The sequence below is a fragment of the Rissa tridactyla genome, chromosome 4 (assembly GCF_028500815.1).
Source record: "Rissa tridactyla isolate bRisTri1 chromosome 4, bRisTri1.patW.cur.20221130, whole genome shotgun sequence".
Classification (NCBI taxonomy): Eukaryota; Metazoa; Chordata; class Aves; order Charadriiformes; family Laridae; genus Rissa; species Rissa tridactyla.
Genome location: NC_071469.1, coordinates 8,244,811 through 8,261,909, shown reverse-complemented (window position 1 = coordinate 8,261,909; position 17,099 = coordinate 8,244,811). Strand labels below are relative to the sequence as shown.

General features: G+C 37.3%; 1 long non-coding RNA gene across 4 annotated transcripts in view; it reads left to right on the top strand.

Moving 5' to 3' along the window:
- LOC128909388 (uncharacterized) overlaps window positions 1-11,589 on the top strand; it is a 69,371-nt gene extending 57,782 nt beyond the window's left edge. For 3 of the 4 annotated variants that reach the window (XR_008466360.1, XR_008466357.1, XR_008466358.1), the window contains exon 5: window positions 4,534-11,589. This is a non-coding gene — a long non-coding RNA (uncharacterized LOC128909388). The remainder of the gene's footprint in view (window positions 1-4,533) is intronic. The other variant, XR_008466359.1, reaches the window with a different exon arrangement.
- The last annotated feature ends 5,510 nt before the right edge of the window (window positions 11,590-17,099 follow it).

The window sequence follows — 17,099 nt, the reverse complement described above, 5'->3', positions numbered from 1 at the left end:
TGTTAAAAATATAGTCTGGTTTAAACCTATGGCTCTGCCAGAAAGTGGAAAAGAGGGAAAGACTTCTATCTAAGTCATGCCCGATCCCTCCCTGAGCTCCTCCTAGGGCAGTGCACATCACACGCAGCACGCTTCACTTGTGTCTGTATGCGTAAAGACACAGCCAGCCCTGCGGTTACGTACGGAATGTTGTGTAAGATAAAAGGCTTAGGACTGTTACAAAAAGATGGCAGGCTGGAGGCCTGAAGCACAGAATGAATATGGTACAGCCAGACAAATCTTCATTTCATTTAATATAATTCAATTCTGACTATATTGGCAAGCTTTTTGAGCTTGACGTTGCAAAAAACCCTCACTTTTGGTTAACTTTTCGGTATAGTTGAAGGAAAAGATATTGTTAAAAAATGTTTGCGTGATTTTTTTTTCCAATTTTCTTAAAAAGAAATTTTGTTTACTTAACACTAATATATACGATGGGACTACTCACAGGAGTGAATTTATTTGGAAGTATCAGTTTTCACAGTGTGCGGTCTTCTGAAATCAACCGACTATCTGAATTGAAGGTCATTGGGAGGTGTATTGTTTTCTTCTCTGATTTATGCATTGATTCTATTCTGGCTTTTCTGTGAAGACACTGAACAAAATGAAACTAGAGCTTTCAGACTTAAGCTTTATGTGTCCTTTTTGAAGGTAGCTGTGAAAATTTAAAACCTTCACTCTTTCTTCCTTACTTTTTTCCTCTTCATTTTGATTAGCAGTCTGAACACGCAATCATAAATTATCAATTTAATCTGAAGTTCAACTCATCTCTTTACATGAAGTAAATGATTCTCCAAAGACAATGGTTCCGTTATCTTCCAAGAAATTAATTCTCATTAGTAAAAAAAAAAGTTCTTTTTTTTTGTTGTTGTTGTTAGACAGATGGGATCTACACTTGCAAAACCACTGTTCCAGAGTGCTAGAAATTATTTTTGTGCACAGTTAAGACCCATTCTTAGATAAGCCCTTTAAATTATATTTTTATGCACAAACTAAATATCATAACTAACATGCCTGTTTAACTCTCTGAACCCATGAATCATCTATCAGGACTTATTTCTGATGGCAATTAGTAATTTTGATAAACTATTACTGAAAGCAAACCAGCTCGCTGTAGCATGGGAGGAGAAAAGAACATTAATGGCTCCTTATGGCTTTCCAATATTGGTGTTGTATTTGCATCATTTTTGTGAACTCTTTTCCTCATTGTGGTGCTTTTTATTTTTTCCACTATCATACCACACAATAATTATTAGTGACATCTTAGTGATATCCTCTGCACCTTTTCAAAATGTACAACAAATTCCAAGCCAGGTAATACTTTGGCATCGGTCAGGAATGACAAAGGGTGATCTTGTAATTGTCAGCGTGTTGGTGATCTCAGTCCTACAACAAGGAGCAATCATTCCCCTTTCACAAAACCGCAATTTTGACACATTTTGCACATGGTCTCATAAAGTTTGAAGAGTAAGCTGGAATGAAGACTCTTTAATAGGTTAGATAGCTGAGGCTGTTGCTTAAAATGTGTCCTGTCATCACCTGCCATGTGTAACGTATCTCTACTTGCAACAATATGTATAAGAGGAACACAATCAATTATATTTACAACTATAATCAGTGGAACTCAGTACCAAACTGGAATATTTGAGTTAGTAATGATACTATGAAACCTCCCCACATAATTAACTTAAATTTTCAGCAGGCATTGACTCATTTTGGAAACCCCCTATAAATAAATACGAGTAATTGGTTGAACAATATTGTTTAACATTTTCATCAGCTTTAAAGTAATAGAGGACAACAAAATGGAGTTTGATTACAAGTAGCAGAAAAATATTTCGAAGTGGTAATATATGTGAGTCTAAAGTTTGATTACAGAACGTATTTATATATTTCTGACAATGATCAAAATTTTCCTAGATGGTTTTCTTTAAATGGATATACTCTTAATCTTTATAAATGATGATAACCTCTGTAAGATGCATCATTCTGAAAAATGCAAGAATTCTGAGGAAGTTGTCTAATTACCAGAACATATAGGATCAAAACACTTAATTAAAAAATAATGCCATCATCTTTTCCTCTGAAGGAAAACTTTCCATTACTTCTGATAGGCACTAGGCACGCCTGTGTCTCTGAAGATTAAAACTTGGTTTCAAAACTCCAAGCATCAAATCTTGATTTATAAATAAAAAATGACAAAGTGGGAACATTAGATGTATTTACTAATACTTCTTGGTTTACCACAAAAAAAGAATAGGGATGGGAGGGTAGAGGAAGGTTTTATTAATGGCATGAACCCATGAGATGAATTTATTATGCTGTTACTGAGTGGTACTATTCAATTGCTACGTGTTCCACATAGTGGTGTATAATTTGGGTACAAGAAAACAGTACTGCAAAACTTAAGTGGGAGAAGAAAAAGATGCACATCTCAAAAAGATCCATTGTGTTACATAATTTCAGAAGTTCCAGTAAGTAACCAGAGGAGTAAATCACGAATTTTGCCAATCCAGTAGCTATTGAGGCAAAGCAATTTCGGGGGAAGTAGTATGGTTTTCCTTTCCAAGAGCCACAAGATTTCCTAGTTTTTTAAACTCAAAGTTTTTTGTCTGTCATTGCATATATATCAGAGAAAAGGAAGTGTAAGTCAAGTGAATGGATAAAGGTGGAACTAAAAAAGACCTGTAAATACTTTGGAATTCCAAATCCGCATCATGGCCATTCAGCACAAATGGAATTTGAAAATCCTGAGAGGTTAGCATTCACAGTGGCTGTTTCAGAGTCCATCAAATCAGCAGGATTATAATAAACTCTCAGTGCAGCACTTGTTACTTCTTTTCTACATTTAGTTCAGGAACAATCTAAGAATAAATCAGATGAGTATAAAATGCTTTGTTGTGTGGTTAGAGTTCAAAGAGAAAGTAGCCCGAGCATAAATGATCAAACTGAATATAAACAGACACCCCAAAATCTTGTTGATTTTTTTTTTTTTTTAAGAATATCTACGTTAAAGGTACTATTACTGAAATCCATGCAAGTTTTACCACTGAAGTAGAAAAGGGCCTGATAGACAGAACCTAGCTTAAAAATTGATCACTTCACACACAGCCTGAAGAATTCAGTCCATTTTGAGGATAGATTAGGAATGTTTTAATTTTTAGATACTACTGGTTGTTTATATATCGTTTACTTCCAAGATTTGGAGTCCTTTAAGATTTTTTTTTTTCTTTTTTTTTTTCAGTTTCATCTTCAGTTATCTTTTAGGTGGTCCTTCACCTAAAAATGAAATGTAGGACAAAAATAGTATTACCTTACATAAGAGATTGTCCTTACATGGGCAATAGCAGACTTTAGGAGCTATGTAGGCCTTGTGCTGACATTGATCTTTGGGGTAAATTTCATAATATGCAAGTGATCTTCTAACTCTGATTAGTTTACAGTTGCTCAACTAAGTATAGGAGATACAACTTCTATTGTAATGTATTTATGTGAACAAATGCAAAATTCAATACCTGCAATTACACGCCCACATGATTTTGAAATTCAGTCTTCTTGAAGATTCGTGTCAGTAAAACTTAACTGCATGAATCTTTGTAGAGAGAAAATCAAAAATGAATTTGTATATGTGGCTCCAGAAAACTTCAGTAGAAATCAAGAGTAGATATACATGGTTCTCTCTTAGCATTTCCTTATAACTTGTTGTGGTTTTTTCCCAACTTTAAAAACACTCAACCACTGTGATGAAAAAAAAAAAAAGCATACTTGTGGGGCTCTACAGTCATGTGATATATATATTCTGACCATATATACATTCTGGCTATCTATCAAAACATAAAAACCCCCAGACAGTAGTTTTCTGAGCTTAAAGAATATATGCGACATCTGGCAGGCTGACTAAAGGATTAAGGTGTAGAGAAACAAAGGTAGCATAAGAGAGACATCTTTGATTTATTCATTGCTTTGTAATGCAACAATACAAGCAAAGTAAGCAAGCAATTTTTATATAAGTAATAAGTAAACATTTTCTATTTAAAAAGAAGATTAAATGCTGTTTTTTACTAAGGATTTGTGCCTGCTACCTACCTCTCCACTGAAATTTTTAATCTTTTTTACGTTGGCTTTCCTGTGGAAACTAATCAATCTTAAGTTCATCTCAGGAGACAGATTCAAAAGCTTGAATTCTGTGCCTGTTTTTGATGTGGTGAGTGGTAATCCAGTTAGATTTCTGTTTCTACTTGCTGAATTTAAGCCTTATCAATGTTATGACTGCTGAATAAACATCTTGACATCTTTACCAGTTAGTCTGATGATTTTTACCTGTTAGTTCTCAAATAGTTCTGTTTATATGAGGGAGTTCAAATAGAACATTTCAGTCAATCCTTTGGAAAAAGCCTTGACTCACCGCAGCTCACTTTGTTATTGGTTTTCAGGTTTATTGAAATGGTCCTACGTTTTCCTGAGCATACCATGCTGTTATCTGTGTCGTTACAGGGTCACATCTTCAGCTTCATTCATTGGCAACGTAGACAACATTACTTTCCAATTTCTGAAGATGATGGAGTTCCTGCATGTTATAAAAAGCTTCTCAAGTTTGTGTCACAAACCTTCTGAAAAAGGGACTGGAGCTTGATAGTAAGCTGTAATTGTAAACATAAATAAGTAGTTTCTGTAATATTTAACCTTATGGTACCCTTATTAATGTGATATATAAATCAGGTTTTACCTTGATTGAATTGCTGGGGATACATAATGATCCCACCTTGAAAATAACCTAAATTGGTATTCTGCTCATGGAATAAATTAGTATACTTTTTAATTATAATCTAAACCTGTATCTCTCACATTTAATTCCTTTTGTACCTTTTAATGAAGCATGCTCTATCACAAAAAATACTATCTAACACTGATGAAAGAGTAATTAATCTATAGCTAGAAAACACAACAAAATTAACTTGTAAACACTAGGTAAATTGTATTTCTTTCATGATATGGATATGAAAGTGAATTCAGCATCACTGTAATGATAACGTGTAATGAAGTCAATTTTTTAACAAAATAATATATTACTTAGACGTCAGCATTAGAAATGCGGATTTATGTAACTCCATTCAATATGTCAGCTTTAACAAATGTTTTGCACACCTGCAGCCACTGTACAGTTTTCCAAATTAATCTGTAATATATGGCTTTTCGGCAGTGGCTACAACAAAAGGGCCTGTTGCTGCCTTTTGTAACATGCTAAAAAGGTCAACAACTACATAAACAGCTGAAAGAAAATAGCATTTAATATACTTTATTAAAACTTACTATTCTCAGGCTAACAGGGAAAATCTGATAATGACTGGGCAGCTTGTATACTCTAATGTTTCTTAATTAATTGCTGGCTTATTGTTATCTGGTATGTCCCTTTTCTCTTCCAGATCTGTTCCATCCACACGGCATTGTTTTTGCAATTATATTGCCCTTGTGAGCCCTTTGTGGCATGATCCATCATTTTTCATTTCACTTTCAGTGCCTGATGGTTAGAGCTGGCTTTGAGATGCTCCTGTAATAGAAAATACTTTCTTATTGTTCTTATTGCATGAAAAATTCTGAAAACTCCTTATTTGTATAAAACTCACATGTTCTATCACGTCAATTCATGTATGTTGCAGTGGGCCTGGAGGGGGATTCAGTTGGACACTGGGGTTAATCTAGAAACAAATATATCGTAAAAAACCCAGTCCTACCTGAGATTTACAGGGTCTGCTGGGCTATATGGAAACTGGACTATCACAAGATGGAAGGAAAAGTGGGGAAATATACATGAGAGGGAGAGAGTGAGTTGTTTTATTGGAGAAGGTAACACTTTCCCACAGCAGAAAAGTTCACGTAAAGTTTATGTATGTATGGAAACGTTTCTTTCTCAAAGAACAATCTAGCATATTTTTACTCTCTTAGGACCCATATCTAGAGCGTTAGGGAATATGTGAGCACATGTTCCTCTTTCATGTGAGGGTAGAGTTCCCTCTGAATCCAAAAGGTTTCTTTGTTTCTTTTACTCTGAATGCAGTGAAGAGTCATGGGAATTTTGCTATGAATCTGTTTTACAGCTATTGACGGACAAACAGTTCTTTTGTTATCTTTCCACTGAGGGTCTGATTCTTTGTTGCACCAGCAGAAATTAGGGCTGATGCATTATTCTTGCATGCACGCGTTCCTCCTCACTGTAACTGGTTAAATCACATACCATCTGCTTGCCTGCCAGGTCTGATCCGTGTGGTACACATGGAGGACTGGGATTCAGACCACCAGCCTTCACATCCTCTTCTCAGAGAGAGAGAGAGAAAATATGGCTCCTTATATGTTTTTAGTACAGATTCTGTTCTTCCATTCCTGTCTGTAAGGGACTGATTAGAAGACCAGAGAAAGTAATTTTGAAAGGCTGCCAGCTTCTTTTCAGAGGTGAATAAACATTTGAGTGGTGCAATGGTCTCAGAAAATCACTGCAGTCTGCTCACTCTGTACCACAGGTGGTTTCTCCATGTTTTTTTCTTTGGGGGGAAAAAGGGAGGATATTATCTTTTAAATAGTTTGTGCTACATTGGATTCTGCTGTATGGGGCACATTATAGATACACAAAAATGGCTAGACCTACAGTCCTTGAAAGCCAAAACCCAGAGGCTGGAGAGGCTGAAGTAATTTCCTGGATTTGTCATTTTATTTAAGCTGTTAACACCTTCACAGCTCTGCTTTTTATTTCACAGAAACTTTTCAGTGTATTCAGAATTTAGCAGCTTGATTTTCCAAGGTTAGAAACTAAGGAGAATTGTTAATCTCAGTTTGCTCTATGTCCTCACAGTCATAAACTAGGACTGGGTTGGAGTCTGAGTCCTGGTCATGTTCCCATTGTACTTCATGTTTTATGCTCCCCGTGATCAGTAACTAAACCAGGTGAGTGGCTGCATGGCTGGGGTACTGCCATACTACGTGAAAGATAAACTTTCTGACTGAGACATAGGTCTGTGTTGTTACAGCTTCCTATGACTGCAGAAAGCCACTTAGCTTCCCTGTAAGTGAATTCCCTCACTATAAGATGAGGTTCAATAGGACATCTTAACCTCAGAGGAATATTGTAAAGACAACTACTTGCAGATTTTTGAGGTGATATTACAGCAACAAATGCCATGTAAGTAACTAAGAATCACCCTATGAATGCTGTACCATCAAAGTCTTTTGATGCCTACAGTTTTTCTTGTATTCAAAGTAATGATCTTTTCATTCTGGGAAACCCATTAAGCTTCATTATCTCAAGTCATAGAATCATAGAATATGTTGTGTTAGAAGGGACCTTTAAAGGTCATCTAGTCCAACCCCCCTGCAGTAAGCAGGGACATCTTTAAGTAGATCAGGTTGCTCAGAGCCTCATCAAGCCTGGCCTTGAATGCCTCCAGGGATGGGGCCTCCACCACCTCTCTGGCCAACGTGTGCCAGTGTCTCACCACCCTCACTGTAAAGAACTTCATCCTAATGTCTAATCTAAACCTTCCCTGCTCTAGTTTAAACCATTGCCCCTCGTCCTATTGCTACATGCCCTCGCAAACAGCCCCTCCCCAGCTTTCTTATAGGCCCCCTTTAGGTACTGGAAGGGGCTATAAGGTCTCCCTGGAGCCTTCTCTTCTCCAGGCTGAACAATCCCAGCTCTCTCAGCCAGTCTTCATAGGATAGGTGCTCCAGCCCTCGGATCATCTTCATGGCCCTCCTCTGGACCCGCTCCAACAGGTCCATGTCCTTCTTGTGCTGAGGGCTCCAGAGCCGGACACAGCACTCCAGGTGGGGTCTCACGAGAGCAGAGTAGAGGGGCAGAATCCCCTCTCTGGATCTGCTGGCCATGCTTCTTTTGATGCAGCCCAGGATGTGATTGGCCTTCTGGGCTGCAAGCGCACATTGTTGGCTCATGTCCAGCTTTTCATCCACGAGTACCCCAAGTCCTTTTCCACAGGGCTGCTCTCTATCACATGATCCCCCAGCCTGTATTAATAACAAGGATTGTCCCAACAGGTGTCCTACTGTAGGTGCTTGCCTTGTGAGTGTCCTGTGAGAGGTAATGAATGGTTTTGTATTTTGTGAGCAAAACTACACGCCCACTTATATACAAAGTTTGAATGTCCTCCAGAACTTCAGTTCAGCTGCGAGGAGTGGCTTCATCAAGCAAACCATGCAAATTGAGGAGGAAGAAAGTGCATAAGGGAAATAAGAATGAGGGGCTATATATGTAGCACAAGAACACAACTGAAAGCCCACAATGAATACAGTTTCATTAAGATGCTAAAGCAAACTTCCAGCCAAATCAACTAAAATAAACAGGTATCAGTATGATACATGACTATGTTTTGAAAAATGAGCTCTTAACAAAAATCAGTAGGAAGCCTTTACGGTGAAAAGATAATTTGATCATGAAAAATGCCTCTAGTAACTGTTTCACGGAAAGGCCGTTTTGTTAGTCTGACTTCTTGTCTAGCAGCTGAGGATACTTAAGTAAACCACTTTAATTTGTCAAAATTATGTTCTTCCAAACTTTGTGGGTTTATATGCTGCTCTGCCAAATATCTGGATGGACTTAAATTTTTTTTTTTTTTGCATTATAGCACAGTATTCTAGGTAATCAGAAAAAGTAGTGAAGGAGGATTTCTATATTAATCACTTTACAGAACACTTTTCTTTTTAAAACTACTTAGTCTGTTTTGGTCTGAGCATTTGTGATTTGCTAAAAATCCTTCAACCACAGTGGGAGTTTTGGTGATGCAAAGACTGCAGAACTGGAATGTCATTTTTTTCAGTGGCTTTGTAAAATGTAAATGGAACGAGAGTCTGGATGAAAATAATATCCCTGGTCCTTCTGTCATTACATGAGGAAGCTACAGTCTTTCAAATGTGTTTCTGTCCATAGTATGCTGCCTAAGGTCTTATCTTTTAAAGACTAAAATAAACAAGAATTTTGGAGATACCACTATTAATATTGCTGCAACAGTTATCCTTGAATGGGTTGGTTTGAAGTAAGATGTGCTTCTTGTAGCCCTAGCGAACTCATAAGGCAACAGCCTTATGATTGTGCTTATGTTGATTATAATTGGATTGCCAATTGCTGCCAGGTCATACTAACTGCATCACTAAAGACCAGATTTCTGTTAGTTTACTCTTGTACTTGGATCAGACTCAAAGTTTCTGAGGATTTCTTCTTTTCTCCAATCATACTTAGCCCATACAGGGTTTCTCATGTAATGCATACGGAGTTGTCCATAATGACTTCCTTCCTCTCTGTTGAATTTCTGAATACATCATCTTTGGAGTCACTGCTCTCTCTCCTTTTTGTACCAGTTCATTCTCCACAGTCAATCTGTATTTTCATTCCTTGCGTTCATGACCACAGCCGGAATTTATTTCTGTGACATCTTGATCCATGATTTCTTTTAAAAGGTTCACCACATCATTGCTCTGCTTCTCTCTGCTTGTTTCTGTACATCAGTGAATGCTGTGGGATCATGTGACGTTTCCTTCAAGACTTTCTATTATACGGCATCTTGTTCTTCTAAAACTGTACAAGAAATGCTCTCCCAGGGAACCTTTTTTTTGGCCCTTATTTTACTCTCTGGGTTGTATCTCGGCACATATGTCTTTTTATGATCTCTGTGTATCTGTGAATTAGCGTCATAAATAGGAAGTGAACTAGAAGAGGATAACATAGCCACAAGCTAGAAGAGGAAAACAAAACACCAAAGCAATGAAGTATCATTGTGGATACTCTGTGATAGGGGATGAAATGGAAAAACATCAACTCCAATGCACAAAAATGCTTTTTGTACATTAAAGTTTGCAGGCACAATTAGTGTATTTTATTAGACTGGGAAATGGTTGGGAAAATAGACAGAGGCACATAAACTCTTTCACGGGCATATTTTTTTAAAAAAAAACTTCCCATTTTCTTTTAGATATGGTACAATTATTTTATCTAATACTACCTCACCATTCTAAATCTTGCTTTACTGAGATCCTTAGGCTACCATACAAATGCTGTAGCAGGCAACACTATAACAGAATACTGTTGGCGTGTGAGAAATCTTTAATATTTTGAATCATAAATCAATTTCAGCCAAGAGATATGGAGACAGAATCAAATCCTGGGTTAAAAAAAGAGGTGGTAGACTGTAGGCACTTGACAGACTGGACTGGGGAGGAGTCACCCTTTGTACATTTTGCCAACAAAATTGGCACTTGTGTCTTCACTAGGAAAAGAGCTGTGCCCTCAGTTTGTGTAAATTTGCAAGTTAATGTAACACAAAAGCCAACTGTGCTGTGCCCTAGAAGTTCTGCCACCTGCTCTGTATCAGATGCAATACAGGTCCTATAAATGCTGTGTGGTTTTATGGTTGGCAGTTTCTGTCGAGGGCAGAATAAGCACGTGGGAGCTTCTGTGAATGAACTGTGCTATGAAGCTAAGGCAGTTTATTTTTAAGGGAGTCAGCAAGTCAAACATACTAAAACCTATCTGTCGAAAGCGCTATCTTTGAGCAACTTTGTAGCCAAGGAGGACAAATCTGTGAGTCCTTTCAGAAATGAAGCCCTAGGAATGCCACTCTTCAAATATTTGTAAGAGTGCTAGTAGCTGTGATACCCGAGTCGTTCATTACTCAAGGCGAAGCCAAAAAGTGAATCACAGAGGACAGGCTCACAATGTTGAATGCAAGAGCAAAACAAAATATTTCTTTAATACAGGAATTATGCTGATGCTTACTATGAATACTTAAAAGTATTCCTTTTATTTCTTCTTGTTTTTTTTTTTTTTTTTTTTGTTCTGAAAATCCTAATCCCAAGCACAACTGCAGACAGAAACTGCCTTGCTACAGGTAGGCCAGACTTCTGTTTCTGCGTTTTTTTCATGCAGGAGTGACTTCCACTGGTCCAGTCAGAGTTTATAATAAAGCAGCCCTGGTGCAGCTTAATGTGCCTCGCTTAAAGTGTATCTGTTCCTTAACTGCGTGAAAATAATAGCCGTCCTGTAAAAAAGAATATGCAGTTGTCATTCCTAGTAGTCCTACTTACTGCGCATTAGGACCCATCCACTTCTTACAAATCTATTGTGAATGTGGAAACTTATAGTACGTCCACAGGGTCTCTTAGCCTTGGGTTGTTTCTAATTTTGATACCACTTCTCTTTTTCATTAGTGGGTTTCAAAGACAGCTGATATTGTCACTCTCGCTTCCCATGTAAGCAATATATGTTGTATTTTAAAATACGTTCACACCAAGAGGAGAAATCTACAGTTTCATGAAGGTAGCTTCTCATTTTCTGTTTTCATAGCCTATTTTCTGGATAGCTGTATTGCCGGTTCTGTTACCCTGCTGTGCTGGTTTCAAAGAGCTATAGCACAATTTCTTGGGAAAAGTCTTGAAGCCTTGCTATATTTTCACTGTGGCATTTCAGTCTTTTTGGTTTAGTCTGTACAGCTGTATTTTTCTTCCTCATGATTTGCTGTTTGGTGCAGTAAAAGTATTCTTTTGCAGATATAACGGATCTCAAGAGTATCCTTTGGGTGAGGATGAACTTTATCAGATAAAGGTTTCAACTGTCTTCATCTGCTTTTGTTAGTATGGAGATAGCTATTTGTAGTTATTTTTTGTTGAGGTCCATTGAAATGTCAAAGGTGTGTAAAACATCCCCTTATGACTTGTAAGTTCACCATGAACAGTTGAAAAAAATTGAAAATTGAATCGGTATTATTCTTTGCTTGAATGTGATACTTGACTATTGTACTGCTGAGTTAAGCTACTTAAAAACAGAGAGTAATAGCATCCTTGATGACTAAATAAAACGGTTAAATGTTATCTGTCCTTGTCATGATGTGTCAATTCCCTTCAAAAATAATGCTATCGAAGCGGCTGTAGAAGTAAAACTTGAGATTTCCAGTGTCGCCAACGCATTAAATGAAGCATTAGTAGAACTGTGGCTGTGGGTAATACGAAATGAAGATTTAGCATTAAAAAAAGTTTTATTAGGAGGCTAACCTAAAGGGAAGAAGACTTGCTGTAACCGAGGAAGAATCTGAGGATAAGAGGTAAGGGTGGAAAGAGCCCAATCATTACATGATTTATATCCCTAGGGAATTACATTTTGCCAGAGAGATGAAAAGGGAGTTTAATTATGGAAAACAAGCAGTAGACAGAATAGGTTTAAGTGCTGGCCATTTTAGGAAAGCAGAAAAAAAAGTGCTTACTAAAAGAACTGTATACTTTTGCAAAACAGGAACTTCTTTGACTACTGGCAAGGAGAAAAGTTTGGCACACATATTATGTTTTTCTAAGGTAGGGTTTCTTCCCAGGATTTTCTGATACGTGCTGTCAGAAAAACAGGGCACTTTTGTTCATATTTGGAAGATGTTGTTTCTAAATCCTGCCTTTCAGACTGTGTTTGGCATTGTTTTACCATGAGGTTCACAGAAATAATGAATGTATTTTTACAGACTTTTCAGTGAGTAGGCTCCAGCCTGGTAAATACCTCTCAGTTCTGCCAGAATAGTCAGGGGCAGAGAATTGCACCTGAGAATTGTTTGGAATTTTTGCTAATGTAAAGCCTGAGAATCAGTTTGTATCTTTTACTAATTTTTTTTCTGTTAATGTAGGATATATTATGTTTTATGTATTTTGTTTCATTATGCTGCCCCAGAAAAACATGGAAAGAAAGGTGGCAAAGATCCAATGAGTAATTCCTTGAAAATGAGGAAAGTTGCTGAAAGTCAGGAAAATGTCTTTTCAAAAGAAGTGACAAAGTTTGTAGTTTAATGACAATGGCAAAGATTTAATAAATATTAGTTTCTTAGCAAAAGCTGCAGAAGACAGAAAATTGCAGGTGACTGATGACATATTTTGATGCTAAATATAAAATAGAAAGTAGGTATCTTTGTCCTGTCATCCTTCTGATTTTTTCAAAGCAAGTAATCTTTTATTTTTTTAAAGGATTAACATTTTTCTCATCATCATTAAAACATAGCAAGGTGAAGTAAGAGGCAGAACTTTGGATTTAATACAAGACTGAAACAAACAATCCTGCTGGAACAAAAACCTACCGAATGCCAGTTTGTATATCGGGGCCCAGTGGAAACTGGACTGCTTTGGCTATGCCTGGGCAAATAACCTAACTGTGAGAGGAAGTGGAAATGCATGGTAAGAATGATTTAAGTTACACAGAGTCGCATAAAAACAGCTATAGCCAAATTCCCATTATGTGAGAGAGAACGGAAAAAAGATACTAAGATCCATATATGTTAAGAGTTAGTTACAGCACAGTTCAGCAAGGAGCATCAGGATCTACTGGTCCACAAAAGGCAATGGAAGTCATCACTTCCTTTCAGTAAGAGACACGTTTATTTACCTTGTTGAACCAGAGTCTCAGTGCAGTGTGTAGAAAGTACTGAAATGCCACAAACAAATTGTGTAAATCTCAGCAGAGTGAATTAAGGGATGGCACAAAAATCTTTTAAAGGTGCACTTTCTTGCCACCTGTAAACAAAAATCAGCCTATTTATGTGTATAGAGGGTCTTTAGTTTGTCAGCATCTTGATTGCTATAGTCAGAATATAATTGCTACTCTGTGAACTTTGCAATTATCTACTTTGTTCATTTGGGTACTTTAAGAAGGAAAGCTGATATGAAAACCAATTATGATTTCCCTAGATAACGGACCGTTTTATACCAGTGTTTTTTTTTTTTTCTAATAGTTTTGACAGATTGTGTTGTTAATATAAAGAAAGTTCCAGAATTGCATAAAAAACCTGATCTGTCAGGCATTTACTCAAATGTAAAATAACATTCATTTAGAACTCCCACTCTGCTGAACCAAGACTTTATAAATTACCCCATGAAGCTGGTAGTTGCTCATTTATCTGTCTTCCTAGCTAAAGATAGGTAATGGACTCTTACATATGCAAGCAGTGAGAAAAGCTCTTTATTTGTGGATAAAACAGGGGATTTGTTTTGACTGTATTCAGAGAAAGCTATTATCAGGATCTACTCGCTTTTTGATCATTAAAATGGTAATTTTTACCTTTAGATATTCCAGATTTATACTGGGCTTTATACTTTAGCCACCTTTCGATTGATTTTCAGCTAACCCTTGTTTTTCCCTTTGCCACTGCCAACAAGATCAATATGCAAATTAAGAATTTAAGATATGTTTCACAGAAAGGATTTGTATTGTTGTTTAAATCAATGTTGGAATTCGTGCCATATGTGTAAAGGAAAGTGAAGATTATTTAAGGCACGATGCTGTATTTTCCTGAGTAATGTTTTTCTTCCCACAGGTGATTCACACACCATGCTCTGTCATTTAATAACTCCACGGATGCACAAAAGAAACCCTCAGAGAACAGTGAGTTGGGTGCCATATGCAGGGGCATATGGGTGTCCACATACCTGTGCATACACACGCACTGCAAATGGATCACTTCCACTTTGCAGAAAAGAGGGAGGAGTACTAGACGCTTCTTGAAACAGTTAAACTTTTTGTATGTAAATAACTGTACTAAAGAGGTCCGAGTACAGAATTCAGCTCCGGGTATAATGCACGCACACTTATGTCACTCAGATGCCTTTTCTTAGGCTGCATTGTTTAATGCAATCCAACCACTTTGTCAGGACAACCACTGTAGGGCTTTCTTAACACCTTCCATTTGAAAATTCTTGGTGGGGGTTAAATTGGTAAGTTTCATTGTTTTGACAAATACTTGTATTGATAAATAAAGCGTATCTGTACATTTGAATTATGAAGAATTATGAAGAGACCCCGAAGATAAAGCCAAACTTTATGTTAGTGAGATTTATCAGATTAGGACAATGGCATGACAACACAGCCAACAGACCATGATTTTTTTTTGTTTGTTTCGGGAATAGCTTTGGTCTGGCTTGAAGTTACTATTTTTACTTGTGCATAGAAACTGCTATATTGTTAGTCTGGTGGCTGTGTACAATATTCGTCAACTAATCCATTTCAGAGCATGTTGAGAGGGTGGTGCAGAGGCATAGGGTGAATGTTCACAGCACTGTTAGTGCAGAGGATGTCTTCACAACTGACACATCAACAATCCCTTGTGTGAAGCACTACTGTGTTCCTATGGGGAGTGTTGTTAAACGCTGAGAGTCAAGTAAGGGGATCTAAGAGCCTAGGTAGATTAGGCCTTTTCAGTTAGTACAGAGGGCTAGTTAGCTCACCTTCAGCTCAGAAACCTCACCAAATTCTTCAGCGTTAGACCTTTCTAGTCAATGGGTTCGGAGAATTACGGTGACAATTTGATTCCTAGTGGATTCAGATGGGAGCTGGATGTTTAACAGCTTTATGTGCTGTTTATACAGATCTACATGGGGAATATGATAAACTGTTCCTAAATAAATTATACACTTAGCTTTGTATCCCACAGAGCAAGTTATCTGCTAGTTACTAAAGGTTCCAGTTCCAACTAATTAGCTATGCAGGTCTAATCCTGAACAATGTGGTGAAGCTTTTGACTTCAATATAGAAAAGAAATTAATCTGTGCTGGACTGAAAAGTTCTGAAGTACCTGGACCCTGAGATCCACATACTTAACGCTGAGTTTAGCAACGCATTCAGTCAGAGTTTCAACCCAAGGTTTCCATGCTGAGGTTAACATTTGGGCTGGGATTTCTGCATTCTATTTCTGACACAGAATTTTGACACAGGTATAGTGCCAAATTTTTAAAAGAGCTAAGTTTAATTCAGTTTTCAGGATCTCATATGAATGGTAATTGTGTTCATAAACAACTAGTTTAGTTTTTGTTCTCCGTATGAAAACTGCTCCTGTTTTTGTTCAACAACAGTGAAGCAATGCCCAGAGACACTTAATAACACAATGAGAGTTCCCAAACTTATACACAGGTATGAGGAAATTTGCTATAGTAAACTGCAGCTGAGAACCACAAGATTTCTCTAAAATTAAGGGTTGATAAGGAGGGTTTTTGACTGTCCTGGGATAGGAGTAGGGTAGAAATGAGCTAATTTTAACTAGGGATTTTTCAGGAATTAACTCTGTCCCCAGTGTACAAAAGAATATCAAGTCTCTAGAGGTTATATCTGATCTCTGTGTGGAAACTATTTAGTTGGGCTGCAGGGATGAGGTGCCACTTTTGGGAACTCTGTGTTGGGCTGTACTAACGAGGCTATGCCAGTTACATCTTACAGCTTTACCTGCCCAGATGCATAAACACAGAAAGGGTGCTTCTGGCTGCAGCTCCTTCCCTCACCTGCTTGTGACAGCTCTGCCCGAACATGAGGAGAAACACTGGTAGGGCAGCATGTGATTTCCAGGACACTATTTCCTGTTTTCTCTGAAGAAAAGACAACAGGCTGGATGATTCATTCAACAGGTTAGATCTGACATAAGGAGTATATTATTTTATTGTGTTAATTGTACCTTAGCTTTCCCAAGCATCACTGTAAATGATCCTTAATGTCCTGAAATGCAGGTCTCCTTCAAGGGAGTAATTTCCAAGCTACTTCTAGTATCTCCATATATACAACAGTATTAGTGCAATTTTTATATTGCCTTTCCGATACCTATTTTAATTTCTCAATTCCTAGCTAGTCTCTGGTCCCCAAACTAATTTCTTTCTCAGTGGCAACCCTCGAGAAAGGGCATTTCCATTCTGGAAAAGTTTTCCTCAGTAAATACACTGACAACAACAAAACTATATGTTTACCTCACACCAAAATAAAGGCTACCATAAGATTCTTTCTAAACTGCTTGCTAGTTCAAAATTAGCCTCAAGAATATTTATTTCATCTGATAATCTCAAGAATTTATTTTTCTCCAGACTTGTATAGTAATAACTGTTGTTACACCCTGCCAAGGTTGGTTAATTCTCTGTGTTTATTCAAGCTGTGAACATTTTTTTTCTATGTTAACTTCATGCTTAGTACACCCCTGAGATCATACAACAATATCTCTGAAATAAAGAGGTTTAATGAACTTTTATGAGGATATAATTTATTTAGGAACAGTTGGTTTTATAAT